The sequence below is a fragment of the Protopterus annectens genome, chromosome 7.part0 (genome assembly GCF_019279795.1).
Source record: "Protopterus annectens isolate FY-2018-M chromosome 7.part0, PAN1.0, whole genome shotgun sequence".
Lineage (NCBI taxonomy): Eukaryota > Metazoa > Chordata > Ceratodontiformes > Protopteridae > Protopterus > Protopterus annectens.
The window spans coordinates 1267991103-1268014235 of record NC_056739.1 but is presented as its reverse complement, the minus strand read 5'-3'; the positions used below and the strand labels follow the sequence as shown (position 1 = coordinate 1268014235).

Sequence of the window (23133 nt, the reverse complement as noted above, 5' to 3'; positions counted from 1 at the left end):
TTCCACGCCCTGGTGGTAATAAGGTCCACCAAGGGGTCAGCCGGAGGGGACACCCAAGAGGTAGACAGGCCTGCTTCGAATGCCTCCAGAAACACGGACTCGTCGGAGGAAGACTTGGGGACAGATCACCCACCTCTGATCCTCAGCATCTCCATGATGTCTCCAAAGGAGACATCCTCAGGGGGTGATCTTGGGGAGCCTTCCCCTTCATCCATGTCAGTGTCCTCAGTTAAGGACTCAGGGGAGTCCACGTGCCTCCTCTTGCACTTATGCTTGCGGGGCACTTCCTCGGGGAGGGCTGTCCGAGGAGGCCTCACCAGCAACATCCTGTTCCAATGGAACTACCTGGGACATTGAAGCAGGCTGTCCCTTTGGCCGGGTGATGGAAGCCTGGCCCAGCAGAGAGGGAGTGCAGGGTGGAGCAGAGACAAGGGCCGGGGGTCTGGATGCTCTCAACAGAGCCCTCTCCACTACATCGAAGGCCGAGGGGGAACCACTCTCTCTGGGCTCCGAGAGTTGGCTCCCACTCGGATCCGATGAAGGGATCGGAACCGGCACCGAGACCATCGGATCCGAAGAACCAGTGCTCTCTGACCTAGATGGAGCTGAAGGCACACTGAATCCCTCGGATCCGAAGCTCGGGCCATGGCTCCGAGAGGTCAGATCTGACAGGCTCGAGGGCAGGGTCGGATCCGAAGTACCAAGTACTGTTGGCACCGACCCACCCCCGGCTCCAACGCTGCTCGGCTCCGAACGCTCCGAACCCGGATAGCAGGTCGGAGAAGGAGCAATTGGATGGAAAAAAGGTGTCGAGCTCCCCCCCGAAGGGGGGGGGAGGCAAGAGCACTCCCATCTGCAGCTGGGCCTGGATGAACCTTCACATCATCCGGTCCAAGTCTGCATCAAACATGCTGAACGTAGATCTCGAAGAGGCCACCGAGGCAGGCCTGGAATGCCGCCTCGATGACCTCGATGGAGATCGGGCCTCCTCCTCCTCGGGCCCTGGGGAGAAACAAGAGGATCGGAGCCGAGGAGGAGGAGACCTAGAAGCAGTGGAGGGAGAAGCCCGCTTAGATGGCGGGGCCGAAGCGGAGGCCTCGGCCCACCGCTTGTGGTGCTTCTCCCTCCTAGCCTCCCTGTCCTCTGGTGCTTTAGCGGGAGTTTAGGTCACGGCCGAAGGAAGTGGGCAGGAGTGGCAGCAACCACAGCCTGTGGTAGTGCCACAGGAGCAGCGGAGGCCGGTGCCGAGTCCGGGGGTAAAAGTCCCGCCAAGACCAGCTTCAACCTCCGCTCTTTCAGTGCCCTGGGGTTGAACGCTGCACAAATGGTACAGCCTGAGGTGAGGTGTTCAACCCCAAGGCACCGAACGCACCGAGTGTGGCCATCAGCCGGGGAGAGCTTATGGCCACACTTGGTACATTTAGAAAAAATGGCTTTTGGGGCCTCAGCCATACTTAAAAGAAAAGGTAGTGCTACACAAACACACAGGCCCCAAAAACACAACACACACGCACTCACTAACGACCAGCGAAGGGAGGGAAAAAACTAATTAAAATAAATATATTTTTATACTACAGGGTACCTAACACTTACACAATTTATATTTTTTAAAAAAGGAAGAAAGTTTGACAGAAAAACACACTTAACTGACGATTTACTTGTTGAGCTCAAAGGAATCCAGCTATCCACAAGCGCGGCAAACTAGATCTGAGGTCATGGAGGGTTGGCAGGGGATTATGGGTGAGGGGAGGAGCTAGGAGCTCGGATCCATTAGCTTGAAACAAGTTACCGGCTCGGATCCGATATCGGATCCAAGACCCACAGGTTACTGACAAATGAAGCCCCTACTTCAGATTGTATAGTTATCCCCTTTGGAAAAAACATGTGCCCATGAACTACCACATAGGTGGCAGGACACTAAACATTGAAAGTGTGATGAGAGAATTAGGGACACAAGTGGACAGTGGTCTCACTTTCGATAACCACATCACCACAACAGTCAGGAAATCCTTCTATATGGCACACCTCATCACTAAGGGCTTTGCATCCAGAAAAAAGGAGGTCATTGTCCCACTGTACTCATCCCTCATTAGACCCATTATAGAGTATAATGCCCCATTTGGTATGTACCTCACAAGACATCTGCAACAGCTGGAAAGGCCACAGAAATACCTCACTAAAAGAATCACAGGCCTAAAGCAGATGCCATATGCTGACCGTCTAAAAAAACTCCAGCTATACTCGGCATATCGTCTACTCAGTGGCGATCTCTGCTTAACATACAAGGCCATGTCAAACCCTGAGCTGTTGGACAGGCTCCACTTAAAGAAATCCCAATCCCTCAGAGCCACATGCTCCAGGGATCTAAACCTTATCATCACAATAAACAAAACATGCTGGAGGGATAGGTTCCTGACCCATAGACTCCCCATACTCTGGAATAGACTGCCCATACATGTCAAGCAGAGCGCCTCATTGGCCCTCTTCAAAAGGAACCTTGATGATTGGATGTCAGTCGCCCTGCTAGACAGGGGCCCAGAGAAATAAATATTGTGGGAAGAAATTTCCAGGGAATTGTTATGGCTAGGCTTCGATAGGCCTTAGGGCCGATAGCCTAGTACCAACCTATGAACCTATGGAGGTGAAGGAATTCAAACCGAAGGCTTAGTAGTGCTTTCATGTTAATCTGCAGGAAGAAGCTATGGCTTATTATTTTATGTGGTCAAGAGGCATGTTCAGTCATTACTAGGGCTCATTTAATAAGGAAGTCCATCAAGTTAGCTTAAAAGACCGCTACTCTAATTTTGCCCAGCACATTTTTTTCTACTTATGCTGATCTTTTTCAAGGCAAACTTCCAATTGTAAACTCCATGAAGTTAGACTCAGAGGTCAGTCCAGTTATTAGACCAGCACACAAAGTTCCATTAGCCATGCAGGACAGAGTGAAAACCAAGTTAGATAAAATGGTGCAACAAGGTGCAATTTGTCCAGTGGAAACTCCAACTGAATGGGTATCTTCAATGGTGGTAGCTCATAAGAAAAGCTCAAATGACATCAGAATATGTACTGATCCATGAGATTTTAACAAAGCACTAAAAAGACCTCATCATCCAATGCGTACAGCTGAAGAAGTTGCAGCCTTGATGCCAAATGCCACTATTTTTTCTGCCTTAGATGCAAAGATTTCATTTTGGCAAATTCAGCTAGACAAAAAATCCCCATTGCTCAGTACATTCAGTACTCTATTTGGCATGTTTGGATTTTTGAGAATGCCATTTGGGATAAATTCTGCAAGTGAAGTCTTTCAGCGTGCAATGGAGCAAATTTTTTCTGGGTATCCTTGTGCTATCGTAGTAGACAACATACTGGTAAAGAGGTCGTGATGAAACCGAGCATGACAGAAACTTCAGAAAAATTCTAGAAAGGGCACATCAAGTGAATCATAAGCTCAATGCACAGAAATGCAAGTTCAGGCTACAAGAAGTTCCTTATGTTGGTCATTTATTTACAAGTACAGGCCTACAACCAGACCCTTCAAAACAAACAACCATTCTTGAGATGCCAGGTCTAGACAATGTTCAAGCCCTGCAACATTTTCTTGGCATGGTCAACTACCTAGGCAAATTCATTCCAGACTTGAGCCAACTTTCAGTGCCACTCAGAGAGATGACAAGTAAAGGTGTATCCCAGTCTTGGTCAGAGCAACAGCAAAGAGCATTTGATGTCCTGAAACAGATAACTGCCAGTCCGCCAACACTCAGATAATTTGATGGTCACAAACCAGTAACACTTTCCTGTGATGCTTCGAAATTTGGACTTGGTGCAGTTATTCTACAAGAGTGTCAGCCTGTTGCCTATGCATCGAGAACTCTTACCCAAACTAAACAGCAGTACATCCAGATTGAGAAAGAGCTTTTGGCAATTGTGTTTGCATGTTTGAAGTTACACAATTATGTTTATGGTAGACCTATTAAGATTGAAACAGATTACCAAGTATTAGTCACTATCCTGAATAAGCCAATGCATTCAGCTCCAGCCCAACTGCAATGTATGATGCTGAGATTGCAAACATACGATTTCAATCCTGTCTACAAAAAAGGCAAACTTCTTTATCTTGCTGATGCATTATCCAAGATCACCCAGAAATACCACTTAACAGAATGACAATCAAGGTACTCAAACGACTAATGATTCTGAAGTCATGGAAGTGAAAACTTTTTCTTCCACACATCTTGAAGAACTGAGAGAACACACAGACACAGATCCAGTTTTACAAAGGCTCAACCACTTTATCAATCAAGGATGGCCGTCAAAGCAAAGTAGTTTAACTCAAGAAGTGCAACCTTATTTTATATACAGAGATGAGATTTTGTCTGACAAAGGTATCATAATGAAAGATCCGAAAGTAATTATTCCAAAGTCCTTGCAACTTGATTACATTACTATCTTGCATCGTGGTCACCCAGGAATGGAATCTACCAAAAGAAGGGTGACAGTATTTTGGAGTTCTATGTCACAAGACATTGAGAGAGCACATTCTTCTTCTTCAGTATGTAACAGTACAAAGCCTCATCAACAGAAGGAACCACTTCAGCTTGCCAGATTCCAGAACTATCTTGGTTGACAGTATCCACTGATATGTTTGAGTGGAGTGGTCAGCATTATTTGGTGCTTGTAGACTCTTACTCCAATTGGTTTGAGATTGACTTGCTTCCTAACCTGATATCCAGTACTGTCATTACTAAGATGAAATGTCATTTTGCAGTGTGTGGAAGTCTGCACAAAGTTATTTCTGACAATGGCATGCAGTTTACAATCCAACATTTTGAAAGATTTGTTGAAGAATGGGACTTTACTCACGTCACAAGTAGTCCAGAGTACCCCTAGTCAAATGATTTGGCAGAACGCACAGTGCAAAGTGCAAAACAGTTACCTGAGAAGTCAAAACGAGATAATACTGATGTTTTCCTGAATCTCTTGAATCTCAGAAATGTTCCTTGTGATAAACATCTTGGTTCACCTGCTCACGGATATCTGTCAAAACAAACCAGAACCACATTACCACTCAGCAGTCAATTGTTGGTTCCATGTGTCAAGAACAACAGATCAATGAACGACAATCTGCTGAGGAAGCGCCTATCCTAAAAGTCCTACTATGATAAGACCAGTAAACCACTCAATCCATTAAGAGAGGGAGAAGTGGTAAAGATGCAAATGTCCAAAGGTTATGATTGGATTGGTATCATAAAGAATATTTGTCCAGAGCCGCGATCGTACATTATAGAATCAGAAGGAGCAACTTTTAGGTGGAATCAGAAGCATTTGAAACTGGTGTCCGAGCCTATACCACAGCAGATAGCCTGTGAGAGAGACTCTATCTCAGAGTGAGTTTTCCGGTGTTCCAATTCCAGAGTAAGTTCCAGAGGAAATTCTTGTTCCTATGACAAATCCAGAAGTTCCTGATATGAGTTGTGCATCACAGACTGTCCCAGTTGCTAAATCTAGACCCAACTGTTAAGTTACAAGATATGGTCGAATCTCTAAACTCTGTAGCAGATATCAAGCAACTTGGACATTAACATTGTATTTTGTTTCTAATGTACATAGTAATGCATGCCTAGCTCTATCATTGTTTTGCATTAAGGGCAATCTTTTTAAGAGGGAGGCTACAGATCAACATGTGTGTATATACCTTTAAGAAGCTATTCAAGGGCTTGCACTAGAGTATAAATACCGAGCACATGCGAGCCTGACTGCCATTTTGTAGTTAGCTGTTGAGATGTAAACATGTATGTATGTAAGCTCTATTTGTTAGTTTGTTAGTTTGTTGGTTCATATTTAAAGATGCTGTTACCCATTCTGATGTGTTTGTGTATATTAATGCATGTGAACGAAACCCCAAGCCATTATTTGTATTAGACACAAACTAGTGACAGTAAGTTTCTTACAGAACCATACTGTCTTCTTTGGGATGGGTCACTGTAAAACTAAATCATAACTGTAGTACAGCTATGCCAAAATCCATTATATACCTCTGAACATGCTTCCAGCTTGCAATGTTAGGTAAATGTATGAATTGTAATTGAAGTAGCAGTTTTCAAAATACCTTGTGCAGAAACATTCCTGAAGTCTGCTGCCAATATTGCTGCTGTTGTACTAGAATGTACCCTGATTGTAGCTTGCAGAGTTTTATTAAGCTTATCATAGCAAAGGGTAATGCGGTGGAACAGCCATTTAGATGAAATCTGTTTACTGAGAAATAGGGCCGGATCCAGCTCAAAGAGACCTAGGCAGCTGCCTAGTGCTGACTTGGGCTTAAAAATAAAACTAAAAATGAATGCTCTATTAAAAATAGAAGAATTCTGATATAGAAGGCATAATGTACATCTGCACACACAATTTGCTCCACCAGCAATGAATATCAGCATGCAAGATATGATGCAGCAACAGGAACAGCAGATTCCAAAGGCAGACATCCATTGCTTATTTTCATAATTACTAACAAACTAGCGATATCTCCAGTATGTTGTAACATAAATGGACATTGTCAATAAATTTTCCTGACTCCCTCCATGGCATTTTACATCATACCCATGAATAGCACATATGTCTTTGATCTATTAAAATACAAACATAAAGATGAAAATATGAATAATAAGTTGCAAACAGTGATCAATTTCTCTACAGCAGGACATCTTAGATTAACAAGCTTAGTGTAATTTTGTTAATAACATATTGCCCTTTCAATACTGCCTATTATTATTTAGTAAGTCACTTAATCAAAGAACCCAGACCCCAAAAAAGGTCTGGATGCCATAAGGAGCTATGGGTGTTAACTGGAGGTATACAAAAAGGTGATATAGGCTTAAATGAGCCAACTACATAGTGCTTTGGATAATTTGGGCTAGGGTCCTTAATGGTCTCTAGGACTGCATGGCTAGTAACTATGAACCTGATGTCATCGTTGGCCAGCCATTCCCTATTGCACAGCTAATCTAGTTCAGGAAATGCTATGGCAATATCACTAGAACACCAGTTTTTAAAGGTAACCTAGGTAATTTATTCTTCAAGGGCAGCAGACACTGCATTTGTAGATGAAGCACTGAAATGCAAAGTTCTCTGCTAGCAGCAATCTCTGCATTTGTAATAGTTTTGTTTAAAGTGGAATTATTCAGATAACTTTTACTTCTGCAAAAATTGTGCACTTTGACTTAGCATATGTTATCAGGTTGTTAATGTTTATTATGTGCTCATAAATACTCTTCTTGTTAAACTGTGCTACACGTGGCTGGATCTTATGGTCTAATGCTATAATTTCCCATAGCTCATCCAAAGCTAGCAATAATGTACATGTAATTTATTTCTTCATAGCAATAAGTAGTGTATACAGTCAACTAAGTGGCTAGAACTGCTGGTGAAGATGAAGGGCTCTCTCCGGATGAAAGTACATTATGCATTTATCTGGTCATTTTTAAACAGTGTTTAATCTGGTTTTGCAGGACTCTACTGTGTTTAAATTAAGCTGTAATACTTTTTTGACACAGACATCTGAGAAAGTTGCAGTCTTCAATATAGCGGTAATTGCTGGGCTTGGTAGATGTTTGTGGATAAAAGTGACTGACCCCAATGAGCTGATACAGTTAAAAAGTCATCTGTCTGTCTTTACAGGACCAGTGTACATTTGTGTAAAGCAAACGGGAATACTAGCCTATAGCCATTTTTATCACAATGAGACGTGATGTGCACAAAGTCAATAAAGTGGTTATAACTGAGTATGGATATTGGTGGGTTACAATGACAAGTTTGAGTGGCCTTTTACAGCCGAAATGTTCTGAAATGGGTACATTTGTCATTATTATTTCAAACATTTTGTTTCACTGCTAACTGGAAAAAATGTTCAAAACTACAAATTTACAACACTAAGAAATATTGCTGTATTAAATAAGAAATATAATTTAAAAATCTCAGGAAGGTCTGTCAAAGAACATATCCATTTATGCACAGTCCCAGAAATGTGTGCGGAAGGAGCACCCATGGTTTGACAACTGCCCAGGGCACAAGGTGCACTTAATCTGCCACTGACTAGAAGTATTTTCAATGAATGTGAGCTTCAAAGGAAGAGAAGTTTATCATTGATCATGTTAGGTATATTTTCTATGTGAGACTGTTTTGTTTAGGAAATGGCCATTGATGTCTGTGCTATCAAATATGAAGTAAAGGTTTTAAATTAAATCCAGATCAGTGTAATTGTTGTCAAAGTAAAAAAGAAAATAATATGTACACAGAGAGGTTTGAACACTGTTTATAGTAACTGGGGATATGGATCCAAGTAATGGGACACTGAAATGGCTGTTGGGGGTAGGGAGGGGGCAGACCTGCTCCATTACCATGCCTAGGGCCCCACTTGGCCATGATACAGCTCTACTGATAAACGGGCCTCCTTTTCTTTTCTTGAATAAGACAAATAGTTAATCATTTTTTTTTTACAAAATACATAATTTATTCTGAAATAATACCTTAGCAGACTATGAGCATCTGGCTTACATAAGAGATGTTGTCCTCTCCATTCTTGTAGTTTGAGTAAAATACTGGTGGTTGTATAAACTGGATCAGAGTCAGTGCTGCTACAGCCTTTGGTATAAAAGTTGGGCTTGTCTTCAGTGAAACTCTTTTGCTATGAAAGACTATATAAGGTGGTTTGCACATGAAAGCTTGCATCTCTAAAATAATTTTGCCTATGGTAACAACAACAAGAAAAAAAAATAGTGAGAGGTATTTTGTATTTATTGCACCTACTGGAGAAGTTAACTCCTCCAATGTAGTTCAAATCCCAAGGAAGAGGGGTATCTCTTTTGGTGGTCCTAAGTGAGTAACATCTTTTAGACAGGCGTCAGCATAAGGTTTTATTGCTTTCTGTGTATAGGTTGGGACACAAGCAGACATTGCTGACAAATTAACTTTGCTCAACACAGAAATTCCCTCTTTACACATTGGGGAATAGGATTTAACAAGTCCAATGCATCCATAGATTGATTCTTTAGATTTCTGAAGTGCCCCTATGCCTTTCACATGAGTGATCTGGCATTATATGCTAGGAAGCTGCAAGAAGGCATGTACTTCAGAAAATGTATTTGCTTTTGAGAGAATTCTGTCAGGACTGCTTTAACCTCAGACTTTCCAAGATGATAGCAGTTTGCCTTCTTTACTTTAAACCTAACAAAATATTTATTAAACAATCCTGTTGTCTTTGTTCTCATATATTTCTAGAAGTCAAATAGCTTAGCAAATACCAAAACTTGGGACCTATATCTTCACTAGCAAGTAAACAGAATGTGAATGAGAGATTGATTCAATATGTTATACCTGCTCCTTTACTGAAATAAGCTGCTCCTGCAGATTAATCAGTATGATACAGTATCAACCTTCAAATAGAACCTGGATGAATAGATGGGTACCTAGAAATGTACTCCAGGACTAACTGGCATAGCCATCCTTAAGAAAGGGGGTTGCAGCCTGACTGTGGATATTGTCAAGGCATTGATAGTCATAAGATTAAATTGTCATGAAACTCCATTGAATCATGCCACCTCAAAAAATACCATGTTTGCAAAAGTACTTAACACATTAAACCTTAACGATACATCCAGGTGTTTCTCTAGTTACATCTCGCTGAAACCTGTAGGTGTTCGATAATGCCTGTTCATTTTCATATTAATAATTACAAAACTATGTTACATACAAGTCACTCCACGATTTCATCTTAAAGTTTATATCAAGGGCAGCACAACTGCAGTGATGCTTGGCATCTGACAAGTACAGCTAGGGAGATATTAAATGTTCATATATTACATATTTATATTGTCATAATTTTCATATTTATCTAAATATCTCAAAGAACAAGTGATATAGACAATACTGCTTAGCCTCATATGAAACCTAGATGAATAAAATACTGCTGACAGTATCTGTAACTTGAGTAGTTTTTGAGATATTTTAAGTTGGTTACAAAACATTGCAAAACTGATATTTACTATATTTACTGTGATTACTAAATCCATTTTAAGACTTGGCATTTAATGAATACTACCACTGTAAAGATTTTGAATACTACCACTGTAAAGATTTGTTTGTGCTGAACAATTTCCAGTTTGCAATTCTTTAGTAAAAAAAGAAGTTATGTACTTACCATAACGTTCCATGTGTGTTGTCCATCTCCGCCTTTATTCACATATGGGTCAGATCCGATGTGTCTCGACCTTGTACAAAAGCTCGTGGCCTTCAACCAAGCTCTCAGGCATCCTTCCCTTCCCACAATGCACCTTTCCAATACCTCAGATGTTGTTTGCCAAAAAGAACCATAAACATTATAGGTAAAGAAAAAACAGTAAGAAACTATGTTATTGCATGCCATTTTCTGAAGCCAATGAGTCAATGAAAAAAAGGTATTTTTATTACCCGATCTCCTAGAAGACTAGGATGTGTGTTGGTGGGAGAGTTGTGAGAATAAAGGCAGAGATGGACAACATGCATGGAACATTATGGTAAGTACATAACTTCATTATGTGATATTGTCAATTTCACCTTTATTCTCACATATGGGACAGCATTCCTAGCAACCTGAATTCCAGGTGGCTCATAGAAGAATATTCCTCAGCACCACAGATCCAAAGGAAGCTCTACACCTGGAAACCAAATCTGGTTTGTAATGAGTAATAAAGGTATGGGGGTTTGACCATGTCACTACTGCACAAATATTATCCAGAGACACTCTAGCTAGAAAAGCTGAAGTAGTAGCAATAGCTGTAGTACAATGGGTTATTACAGGTTCATGTAGCTTTTTATTCTGGGAAGTATAAATAAATGTAATGCAATCAGAAAGCCATTTAGATAAGGTAGCATTCAATACCAGTAAACCTTTTGCTGTTTCTGAAAAATAAATAAATAATTGTTTTGACTTTCTAAAATCTTAGTTCTGTGCAAATAGAAAGGTAACTGTCTGTGAACGTCCAGTAAATGTAACATATACTCTCCTTTATTTTGGAAATTTGGGAAAAACACCAGCAGTTCAATTGATTGGTTTAGGTTATTGTCCAATACTACTTTAGGAAGAAAAGAAGGATTAGCACGAAGAGAAACTCTGTCCTTGTGAAACATCAAATAAGGAGGAATAACCGATAATGCCTGCAGCTTGGATACCCTCCTTGATATAATAATAGCCACCAGAAAATTTGTTTTCCATGACAAAAATTTTAGATTGCTACTGGCTGAAAGTTCAAAAGGGGAATGAATAATATGAGACTGTACAAAATTTAGAACCCAAGGAAGAGATGGACTTTTATAAGGAGGTCTTAACATCAAGGTTCCTTTTAAAAAGGTCTTACAAAGCTTGTGTTACATAACTAGAGAGCCATTTTGCCATAGATGAAAACTGGAAATAGTGCCAACTGAACTCTTTTAGTAGCTGAGCAGCACCTTCATTAAAGAACTTTGCCAAAAAAATCCAAAATAAAATGAAGTGGAGCAGTAAAAGGATCAACTTTATTCTCTGTAGCCCACACAACAAACCTTTTCCATTTGTTTCTATAAAGTTTACATGTGGAGATTTTATGAGAGAAAAATAAAATATGTCTAGTTGGGGATGAAAGCAGAGGATGCCTGGCTATCATTGGAACTGGAGTAGCCATGGTGTCAGTTTGAGATTCTGTAAATCGGGATTAACCATTTTCTGCAGATGCGAGAGGAGGTCGGGAAGTGGGTCCAGTATCCATGGTTCTTCCAGAAGATGAGGCCACAGGAAGGGGAAACAAATCTGCTGGGGCAAGTAAGGGGCAATGAACATGATTTTTCTCTTCAACATGGTTGATTTCTGTAGCAAGTTGGGAATCAGGGGTGTTGGGAGATAAGCATAAGGTAGTCCTGGGAGCCAATCATGAACAAGTGCATCTCTCGGGGTATCCTCCTGAGGGGGATTAGTGCAAAGTAGCTGCTGCATTTGTTGTTTACTGGAGAAGCAAATAGATCACAGCAAGCCTGGGCCCATTTCTGGAAATTCTTTCCACAATTTCTTGTTTGAGAGACCACTCATGAGGCATCAAAACTGTCCTGCTCAGCTTGTCTGCTATGACGTTGAATATCCCCAGAATGTGCGTTCCTATCAGAAAGCGGTTGGAAGATATCGTCCACTGCCAAACCTGGAGGGCTTTCTGACAAAGATGGTAAGATCTGGTTCCTTCTTGCTTGTTGATATACCAGACTACCAACATGCTGTCTGACTGGATCGCTATTGTTCCCAGAGGGAGAGAGTCTTGAACGGCTTGCAATGCTAGGAGCACTGCTCTCATCTCTGGAAGATTTATATGCAGATGGGCCTTGTAAGGGGAACAAGTGCCCTGGACTGTCCTTCCCAGATAATCTGGGAGGCATCTGTGGTCACCATGGCTTGGGGCTGACCGGGTATAAATGAATGACCTAGACTGAATTGATTGGAATGGATCCACCATTGAATTTCCTTCCTGCATGAATCTGTAATCAAGATCTTGTGAGACACTGAAAGTTCTAGAAAGGACCATTGGGTCAACAACAACCATTGCAGTATTCTCATGTGTAGGCGGGCTATTGGCACTAATACTATTGAAGTTAACATTGTTCCCAAGACCTGCAGTACTAATTTTGCAGATGCTCTTTTCTTGCAAATCAATACTCTCACCTGATTGTGCAATTACCTTACTCTGTTGGAGAGAGGAAAATTTGCTATCATTTTTCTTGTATCTAGATGAGCTCCTATGAAAACCAAATTTTTACAAGGTTCTAGAACTGAATTTTCATAGTTTATGGTGACTCCTAGGTGTGAGCAAAGGTGTAAGGTAGTTTCTCTTGCCCTTATGAGTTGATGCCTTGTCATGGTGGTTAGGAGTCATTTGTCTAAGTATGGAAACACTCAGAATCCTAGGCACCTCAACTGAGCCACAACCACTGCCCTGCATTTGGTGAACACAATGGGGGCTGTAGTGAGACCAAAGGGCAGGGCTCAAAATGAAAATGACTGGCTCCCAGCTGGACCCGCAGATGTCTACTGGACTGTCTGTCCATTTTTATATGGTAGTACGCATCCTGAAGATCTATTGAGCACATCCAATTGTCTTTTCCCAGAAAGGGAAGAATAGACTTTAAAGTGACCATTTGAAACTTGCTCTTTTTGATCAACTTGTTTAGGTTGCTGAGATCCAGAATGGGTCTCCTGTCCCCTGTTTTCTTTGTTACTAAAAAGAATCTTGAGTAAGTTCCAAATCCTTGTTGGTCTGTGAGGACCTCTTGGATGACTCTCTTGTTTAGCAACTTTCTAATTTCATTGATTGCTTGATCCTTTTGATTAGGTGGCACATTGGGATTTTTTTGTTTTGAGGAAGGGGATGGGCAAAGGGGATTAAGTAACCTGTGGTTAATATTTCCTGTACCCTTTTGTTGTTTGTAATCTCTTGCCAGGCCTGTGAGTGCAGAGACAGCCAACCCCTGACAGCCTCCAGAGGTGGACAATTAGGCCTCCTTTCAGGAGAGCTGAAAGGACTTGCCAAAGAAAGTGTCTCTAAAGCTCTGGTTTTGTGGGCCTCCCCTGCAGTGAGGGCGGTATCTTCCATTATTGGTCCCTTCTCTGCCTCTGGGGGAACTTTCACAATGTGTGCCCTGGAAAGACCTTTGAGATTTTCAGAACCACAACTTTCTGCTACCTTTCTGATCTTTGGGATAGGGTCTGGTCAGATCAGAAAAAAAAGACTCCTATGGCAGACAAGGTCTTGCCTTCATTTTCACACCTGGTGAGCGTTTCTTTCACTTTCGGCTCAAAAAGAGAAGAGTCATCAACAGGGGTGTTTACAAAGGAAGAATTGAAATGCTCTGGAAAGTCGTAAAGTCGCATCCAGGCCTGCTTCCTAATAGAAATGCCTGAACCTGCGACTCTACTCACTCCACCTGCTGCATACATCAGTCTCATGGAGAAATTAACAATGGAATTTAGGGTAGCGAGCTGAAAGGCTACTTTACCTGTGACCTGCTCAGCTACAGCTCCTTGTAGGCTATCTGTCAACTCCTTTAGAAGATCCCTCTGAAGTCTCAAAGTGGGTAAGGTAATTCAGTGAGCGAAGATTAAAGCTCACTGAAGAGAAGACGTGCTTCCTGTATCTAAGCATCATCTTAGAGTCCTTATTAGGAGGGTGGATAGTGGAACTGGTCTCAGAAAATTCCTTTTTGGTGGCTGCCGCCAAGACCATGGCATCCACAGCTACTCCTTTTGAAAGAAAATTCTTGCCAGATGGTGATGTGATGTATTTATTTGGCCTCCTAGGAACAGGATCTATGGTATCTGGAGTCTCCCAAGCCTTCTGAGAGATTAAGTCAATAAGCTCATCGGAAGGAGTGGTCACCAAGTAGGTGGAAGGGCAGAACGTGAAAGCCCTCATGTATACCAATTCCTCTGCTGAAGGGGAGCTGGACTGCTAGCCACCTCTCTCTCTTTAAGTATTTCCAAGATGTCTCCAAATGAGCCATTTTCAGCAGGTGACTGTGGGGACCCTTCAGCTTCCTCGAGATAACTATCAGAACTGACAGACTCCTCCAGGGTGTCTAGATGTTTCCTCTTACAAGTTCTCTTCTGAGGAACTTCCTCAGGGGGATAATCTGGGGAAGTTTCATAAGGGGGGATTCTCTGAGGAATGCCCTGAGGCTTTGGGCCCTGCTGTCCCTGTGGATTGGGTAAAATAGAGGATGAAGGCACCAGCAGGGAAGGGGGAGGAAGATCCTGAGAGGACTGAGTCTATGACTGAGACGCAGTCAAAGCTCTCCTCATAGCCTCAAAGACTTCTTGCCCCTGATACGAGGAACTCCCCGGCACCAAAAAAAAAGTAGTAGCCAAAGACCCCTCCAGACCCTAAGACAACAGGTCTGAGGCTGAGGTAGGAGCCAAGGTCATCCGAGCTGATGCTCCAAAAGGCAGAGTCCGATCTGAAGAAAAAAGTAGTCGGATCCCTATCCACAGGGCCGACCAGAGAGTTATGGCTCTTAAAGTCCTCCCGCTCTGATGAAGTGAAGGAACTCGGAGCAGATGTCAGAGCAGATGACAGTGCAGGTTTCTGATCTGACACACATACAATCCTGACATCAGAATCTTCCAGCTCCAAACTCAACTTGGGTCGGAGGAGGAATAGAAACTACCAGGGTGGACTTGGATGGCTCTGAAGCTGTAGGGCTCAGATCCAACAACAACTTGGCCAGCACCGGTGTCTTAAGTAACCTCTGTACAACCCTATCCACATCATCGAATGAAAGGCTCCTAGTAGACCTGGTAGATAGGGTCAGAGACCTGGATTTAGCCAATACTGGGAAAGGCAACTGTAAATCAGAGCATGTGTATGTACTTTTAAGCAGCTTTTCCAGATGTAAGCACGTGCATATAAATACTGAACACATGCAGGCAGTAGTGACATTTTAAGAGAACAAAGTGTTAACATGTATGAGTGTGGTAGTTAATCTGTTTATACATTTATTTAAGTTACAAAGCCTCATTTCTGATGTGTTTGTGTGTAATAAAGCTGCTTGAACTGAACCCATGAATGTTCGTCTGTTTTATCCTGACCAGATTAGTGACATGGTGTCATAAATGGGATCAGAAGGACAACTTCTTCAAGCCATGAGGTGCAGAGTTGAAGGTGAAGGCAGACTAAGCAGGTTGAGTAAAACGGAGCTCAGACAAACAAAAAAGGGCCAGAAATTAGCTAAAGATAAAACCACATATATGATTTATTTGGCAAAGAAAATGAAATGGTGCATTTGTAAGGCACAAAACACATTATTAATCAAACGGGTAGTACAAAAATGTATTATTAAGCAAACAAAAGGCACAAACCTCATTATTAATTAAACAAAATGTTTGCCACAATATTTGATAAAATTAGCAGAGATATTCATATGGGGCTCAGAATTACTTTTGGTTTCCATAACGAGCATATTTAAAGTAAAACGGGCACAAGAAAAGTATAATGCGCATGATAACTGATTAAACGAGCATACCAGGTATAATAAAAGGACAAATTAAACAAAGAGCAAGGTGACTGCATGTTTTTTAGTAAAAGACCATGTTTTGGGCACAGACTACCATTTCTCATTGACCAAAGCAATTCAAAGCATAACTAGAGCTGTTCGAAGTATCTCAGAGCGTGCAAAGTGTTTGCAGAGTGTATGCTTTATTACAGTGCAATTATTTTAAAGAGTTTGCTGTGTGCAAAGTACAATTATATTGCAAAGTGAAGTCAGAATACAGTCATTTCAAAAAGTTTCTTGTGCTGTGTGCATTTATTCGCAGAGTGCTGCCATTTCAGAGTGGTTTTTACACTGTGCAGAGTTATTTTGCAAAGTACAACCATTTTGAAAGCTTCTTGTGCTGTGTACAGTTTATTTGAAAAGTGCATTCATCTCGATGTGTTTGTTACTCTGAGCTTTTTCCATTGTGTACAGTTTATTCACAAAGTAAGTCATTTTGAAGTATTTCTTACACTGATAAGGAGTGGTTTCATAAAGTACAGTGATCTCAAAGTATTCTTGTGCTACAGAGATTTATTTGGCAAAGTACAGTTATTTCAAAGAGTTTGTTGTGCTATTGGGCATAATTACAAGTACTGGCATAAAGTTCTGGCATATATTTTTGTGTGTGTGTATGTTTGTACATGATTTCAAGCACCTTCACTACTGTGTGTTGATATGGCAGAGGCATTTCGCAGATCAGGTTCATCTGAGCAAAGAACTGGAGAGTATTCAAGCAGGAATATGATATTTTCATATAAGCAGCTTTTTCTGACAAAAATGCACATACAAGGGCATTCATTTTGCTTAACATAGCTGGGTCAGAAGCTATTGAAAGAGAGTGTTTATTTGTGTATGCATTAGAAGTATATGCAAGAGAGGGGGAACTGCCATACTGTGGTACCGGCTGAATCAAGGGAGGACCCTGAGTGCTTAAAATGTAAATTTAGAGAAATGTGTAACCCCCCAGACAAATGTTACATTAGAGAGGCACTTATTTTATACCAAAGACCAAAAGCCAGGTGAAACATTTGCAGCTTATATCACTGACCTGAGAAATAAAGCTAAAACATGCAGATTTGGGACTTGAAAAATTAGTTAATAAATGACATGCTTGTGTGTGGTGTTAATAGTGCTGCAGTGAGAAAGATTTTGCTTTGTGACAGTGATTTAACATTAAGTAAAGCCATAGAGATTTATCAAATCCATGAGCTCCCATAAAGGCACACAAGTATGCTTAAAGGTGATAAGAGCATGGTTACAGCAGCTTGTAGAGCAAAAGTAGACAGCATGCAACACATGGCAAGCAGAAACAGGCCTAAGCACATGTCAGCAACAACCCCTGTGGGTGTGGCAGGGAGAACCCATAGCTATCTAGCAAGTTCCAAAACTAGCTCAGTAAAAAGGGCATGCTCAGTACAGTATAAGGGTGAGTCAGCAAAACCCAAGTCAAGTCTTATTGTCAACTGTCATAATTGTGGTGCCAGTCATGAGTCTAAAAGAAAGAAGTGTTTAGCATTTGGTCAGCAATGCCACAAGTGTAAAAAAATAGAACCACTTTCAAAAGTTTTGTACATCAAGCAAGCCTCATTCAGTTATTAAGGCAGGTCACTTAAAAAGTAAGTTGATCATATAGGGAGCTGCAACCCTACTTTCTATGTAAATGGTGTATCAGTGGTCAGTGGTCAGTGGAAAGGTTAATGCAGTAGACTTATTGGCAAAGAATGAAGTATTTTGTACTGTCCGGATCAATGGTAAACCCACAGAGCTCAAAGCAGACACTGGTTCAAAGTGTAATGTAATGTTGGCAGAAACACTTGCTAAAGTGAGAGCTGGTGAGCAACTTAATTTGGCCAATTGTGCAAAGCTTGTTGCTTATGGAAGTGAAGAAATTCAAACCGAAGGCTCTGTAGTGCTTTCATGCTATTCAGCTGGGAACAGTTACAGCTTGCAATTTTATGTAGTCTGAAGACGTGTGCAGTCATTATTAGGTCTTATAGACAATTTGAGAATGAAACTGCTTTCTTTTACCAAAGAAGTACATCATATAAGCACATGTCACAGTTCCAGCTTTACTAATGCTATTTTCTTAGAGTATGCTGATATTTTCAATGACAAGCTAGGCAAACTTCCAGTTGTTTACTCCATGAAAGCAGACCCAGAGGTCAGTCCAGTAGTCAGACCAGCAAGGAAACTTCCAATAGCTATGCAGGACAAAGGCAAGATCCAGTTAGACACAATGGTGCAGCAAGATGTGATTTGTCCAGTCACAGAACCAACTGAGTGGGCATCCTCCATGGTAGCTGCTCATAAGAAACACTCAGATGAAATCAGAATATGCATTGCCCCAAGAGACTTGAAAAAGAAGTTATGTCCTTACCATAACGTTCCATGTGGAGTGTTCATCTCGCCTTGGTTATTACACATGGGTTCGGAGCCGATCCTCGGCTCCGTCGCCGACTGCAAGCTCTGCATCGAGAAGAAGCTCGAGGACATCCAATACCCACAATCCCCCTCTGCCTTTACCTCAGATCTAGTTTGCAAGCAAACCAGACATACAGCACGCACACCTGCTAACTATATACATAAAGTACATATATACAAACATACCAAGAGTATGATAGTAACAGCAATACTGCAACAGCAGAAGGAGAATACACCAGACCAGGCACCAAATCGAACGTTCTTCCTAAGGGTGGGAAGGGTGGGAGTGTAATAACCAAGGCGAGATGAACACTCCACATGGAACGTTATGGTAAGGACATAACTTCTTTATGTGAGAGTGTTCAATCTCGCCTTTGTTCTTACACATGGGTAGCGTCCCTAGCTCCATGATTCTGAGGAACTCAAGGGAGAACGTTCTTGAGCACAGTGGAACCAAAGGTTGCCCTATCCCTAGAAACCCTGTCCACTTTGTAATGAGAAATAAATGTATGTGGTTTAGCCCAAGTAGCAGCCGCACAAATGATGTCTAAAGGTAAGCGAGCTGCATGAGCCAAAGATGTAGAAATTGATCTGGTAGAATGTCCTCTGGGTTTTGCTGATAATGTTTGATCAGAATTCTCATAAACAAAAATGATACAATCAGTTAGCCACTTCGAAAGAGTTCGTTTCGTAATTGCAAGACCCTTTCTGCTGTCAGCAAATGCTATAAATAGCTGATCAGATTTCCTGTGATCTTTTGTTCTATCCAAATAAAATCTGAGTTGTCTATGGACGTCCAGTTTGTGCAACATATACTCTAATTTATTAGAGTGGTCTTTAAAGAAGGTGGGTAATTCAATGGACTGGTTAATATTACTAGTAGAACAAACTTTGGGAAGAAAGGATGGATTAGTGCGTAGGGATACTCTGTCAGAATGAAAAATTAAATAGGGATGTTTGACTGAAAGGGCTTGTAGCTCAGACACCCGTCTAGCCGATGTAATAGCCACCAGAAATAATGTTTTCCATGACAAAAATTTCAAGGTGCAACTAGAAGCTGGTTCAAAGGGTGGTAACATCAATTTAGAGAGCAATAAATTTAAATTCCATGGTGATGTGGGACTTCTGACTGGTGGTCTGATATGAAAAGAACCTTTTAAAAAGGCTTTACAGAGTCTGTGAGCCATAATAGGTGCACCACTTTCTTCTATATGATAGCTAGAAATGGCAGCCAACTGTACTCTTAAGGTAGCCGGAGAAGCTCCTTCCTGAAATAAATCGGTTAGAAATTCTAAGACCTTATTCAACGGAGCTGTAACAGGGTCCAGCTGATGTGACTCAGCCCAGATGACAAAACGTTTCCATTTACTAGTATAAGTTTTTACAGTGGAAACTTTATGAGAAGCTACCAAAATATCTTGAACCGCCGATGTAAGGGGAATTGACCTGGCTAAAAAGGGAAGCGGAGCAGCCAAGCTGCTAGATGGAGAGATTCCAGGGATGGGTGAGGAACTCCTGACGAGTGAGTCAGTAGATCTGGCTCTGGGTCCAGCATCCAAGGTCCCCGAATGCGGTGGCGCAAGAGAAAGGGGAACCAAATTTGATGAGGCCAGAACGGAGCAATGAGAATTATAGTCCTCTGAAGGTTGTTTGCTTTCTGCAGAAACTTTGCAATCAGGGGAAATGGAGGAAAAGCATAAAGGAGACCCGGGGCCAAGAGTGCACCAGCGCGTCCCTTGGGACTTCCCCTGGAGGGGGTAATAGGGCAAAGTAGCTCCTGCATTTGGCGTTCATTGGAGACGCAAACAGATCGCAGGTAGGCTGGCCCCATTTGCGAAAAATCTTCTCCGCAACTGACTGTTTGAGGGACCACTCGTGAGGCAATAGAATTGCCCTGCTCAGCCTGTCGGCTATGACGTTGGATGACCCCGGGATGTGCGTTGCGATTAGAAAGCGACCGGTGGACTCTGCCCATTGCCAAATTCTCATGGCCTCTCTGCATAGTTGGTAGGACCTGGTTCCCCCTTGCTTGTTTATGTACCAGACTACGGACATGTTGTCTGTCTGAACTGCAATGGTCCCTGGAGGAAGAAGGGGAGCAAAGTGTTGCAACGCCAAAACACTGCCCTCAACTCCAGGACATTGATGTGCAGATTGTACTCAGATTGGTCCATTCGCCTTGGACTGTCTGTCCCTGAAAGATGCCCCCCCACCCTATCAGGGAAGCGTCCGTGGTTATCATTGCTGACGGTGTGGGTAGCACAAATGGTCTTCCGCTGGATAGGTTGCAAGTCTGTAACCACCACATTAGGTGTGATTTGCACGTTTTCGTTATCAATATTTCGTGAGTAAGTGGAAGTTGTTGGAATGACCATTGTGCAAATAGAAGCCATTGTAGCACTCTCATGTGCAGTCTTCCCAATGGTATTGCTATGAGAGAAGCTGCCATGAGACCCAGAACTTTCAGAACAATTTTTGCTGGGGATTTCCTGGACGACAGCAGAAGGGAAATGTTGGATTGAAGTGCAACTATTCTTTCTGTTGGAAGTTTTAGAACTAACTGACGAGTATCTAACTCCGCTCCTATGAATAAGATATGCTGTGATGGCTGTAGCAAGGATTTCTCGAAATTTACTGAAATGCCAAGATGTGTGCAGAGTTGTAGGGAGTAATCCCTGGCATGTATCAGTTGACGCCTGGTGGTGGCAGACAGGAGCCAGTCGTCCAGATACGGAAACACCTGGAATCCTAGGCGCCTCAGATGAGACGCTACCACTGCCATGCATTTGGTGAAGACCCTGGGGGCTGTGGTCAGACCAAAGGGCAGGGCTCGAAACTGATAGTGACTGGCTCCCAGCCGGAAGCGCAAGTGATCTCTGGACACCCTGGCCATTTTGATGTGGTAGTATGCGTCCTTCAGATCTATTGAGCACATCCAGTCGTCCTTCTGTAAGAATGGAAGGATCGATTGAAGCGTGACCATTCGAACTTTTCCTTCTTGACAAAGGTGTTGAGATGACTTAGGTCCAGAATTGGCCTCCAGTCCCTGTTTTCTTTGGAACTAAAAGAACCTTGAGTAAGTTCCGAATCCTATTTGGTCCGCTGGGACTGGTTGGATGACTCTTTTTCTTAGCAGCTTTGAAATTTCTGTAGCTGCTGGGTCTCGCAGATGGGGTGGTACATCTGGGAGTTTCTTCTTTGGAATGGGGTGGATAGAAATGGGATTTTGTAACCTCTGGTAACAACGCTTTTACCCAATTGTCTGAAGAAAGGTTTTGCCAGGCCTGAGGGTATAAAGCTAAGCGACCCCCGACTGCCTCCAGAGCAGGACAGTCGGGCCTCCTCTCAGGAGTGCTGAAAAGGTTTGCCAGGGAGGTTATCCCTGTCACCTTGGTTTTGCGGACCCTCTGCCGCCAGGGGCGTCTTCCACCTCTGCCCCCTGCCTCTAGAGGGGCATCACCCTGTGTGTCTGGAAAAGATCTTTGGGGTTTTGAAACCACATTTTCCCACCACGTTGCCCTTTGGGGTACGGTCTAGAAGGGTGGAAAACGGACTCCGACAGCAGACAGAGTCTTTCCCTCCTGTTCACACCGGGTAAGGGTCTCCTTTACTTTAGGGCCAAAAGTGTGGCTCCATCAAATGGGGCGTTAGTAAAGGAAGACTTGAAGGCTTCCATAAGCGAACATAAGCGCATCCAGGATTGCCTACGAAGAGCAATCGCTGAAGCCGCTGCCCTACTCGATCCTTCGGCTGCATAGGATATCAGCCTCATGGACGAGTTCACAATGGACGTTAGGGTGTTGAGATGCGCTGTAACTTTCTCTGAGACAGCGGCATCTGTAGCACCCTGGAAGGTATCTCCCAACTCTTTGACTAGATCCCTCTGTAAACGTGTAAAATGGGTCAAATAGTTCAGGGAACGCATAGAAAGCCGCTGAACTGAAAATCGCTTCCCATATCTGTCCATGGTCCTAGAATCTTTGTTAGGCGGATGGACAGATGAGGAAGACTCCGACATCTCCTTTTTCGTGGCCGCTGCCACCACCATGGCGTCTACCGAACTCCTTTGGTAAGGTAAGCTTTGTCCTGTGGTGCCGTGATGTACTTATTTGGCTTCCTAGGGACAGGTTCCACCGTGTCAGGAGTCTCCCACGCCCTTGAGCATTCAATTCCATTAACTCATCATACCGCGGTGTGACCCTCGAGGTGGAAGGACCGGCACCAAATGCCTTCAGCAAAACTGACTCATCCTCAGAAGGGGGGAGGGCTTGCCAGTCACCTCTCTGTTTAAGGATCTCCAAGATGTCAGCAAAAGAGACATCCTCTGAAGGTGACTTAGGGGACCCTTCTGACTCATCTAAGTCAGTATCAGATGTCAAGGATTCTTGTGGAGAATCCAAGTGTCTCCTCTTACACAGTCTTTTCCTAGGAACTTCTTCGTGGGGAACATCCGAAGAAGCCTCCGAGGAAGAGGGGCACCCTCCAGGGGTGGCTGAGACACTGGTGCCCGACGCTTGGACGTGGCCGTGGGTGCAGAGGAGGATAACGGTCCTTTGCGGGAGGAGAAGCTGTACCTGCTGATGTGGTTGTCTGAGTAGACAACACCTTCCTCATGAGGTCGAAGGCCCCGGGTCCCGAGTC

The 23133-nt window shown here is 42.8% G+C and overlaps 1 protein-coding gene across 3 annotated transcripts in view; it reads right to left on the bottom strand.

Annotated features, from left to right (window-relative positions):
• The window catches only part of IQCH (IQ motif containing H), a 4045691-nt gene that overhangs the window by 2524624 nt on the left and 1497934 nt on the right, over positions 1–23133 (bottom strand). The window lies entirely within an intron of this gene.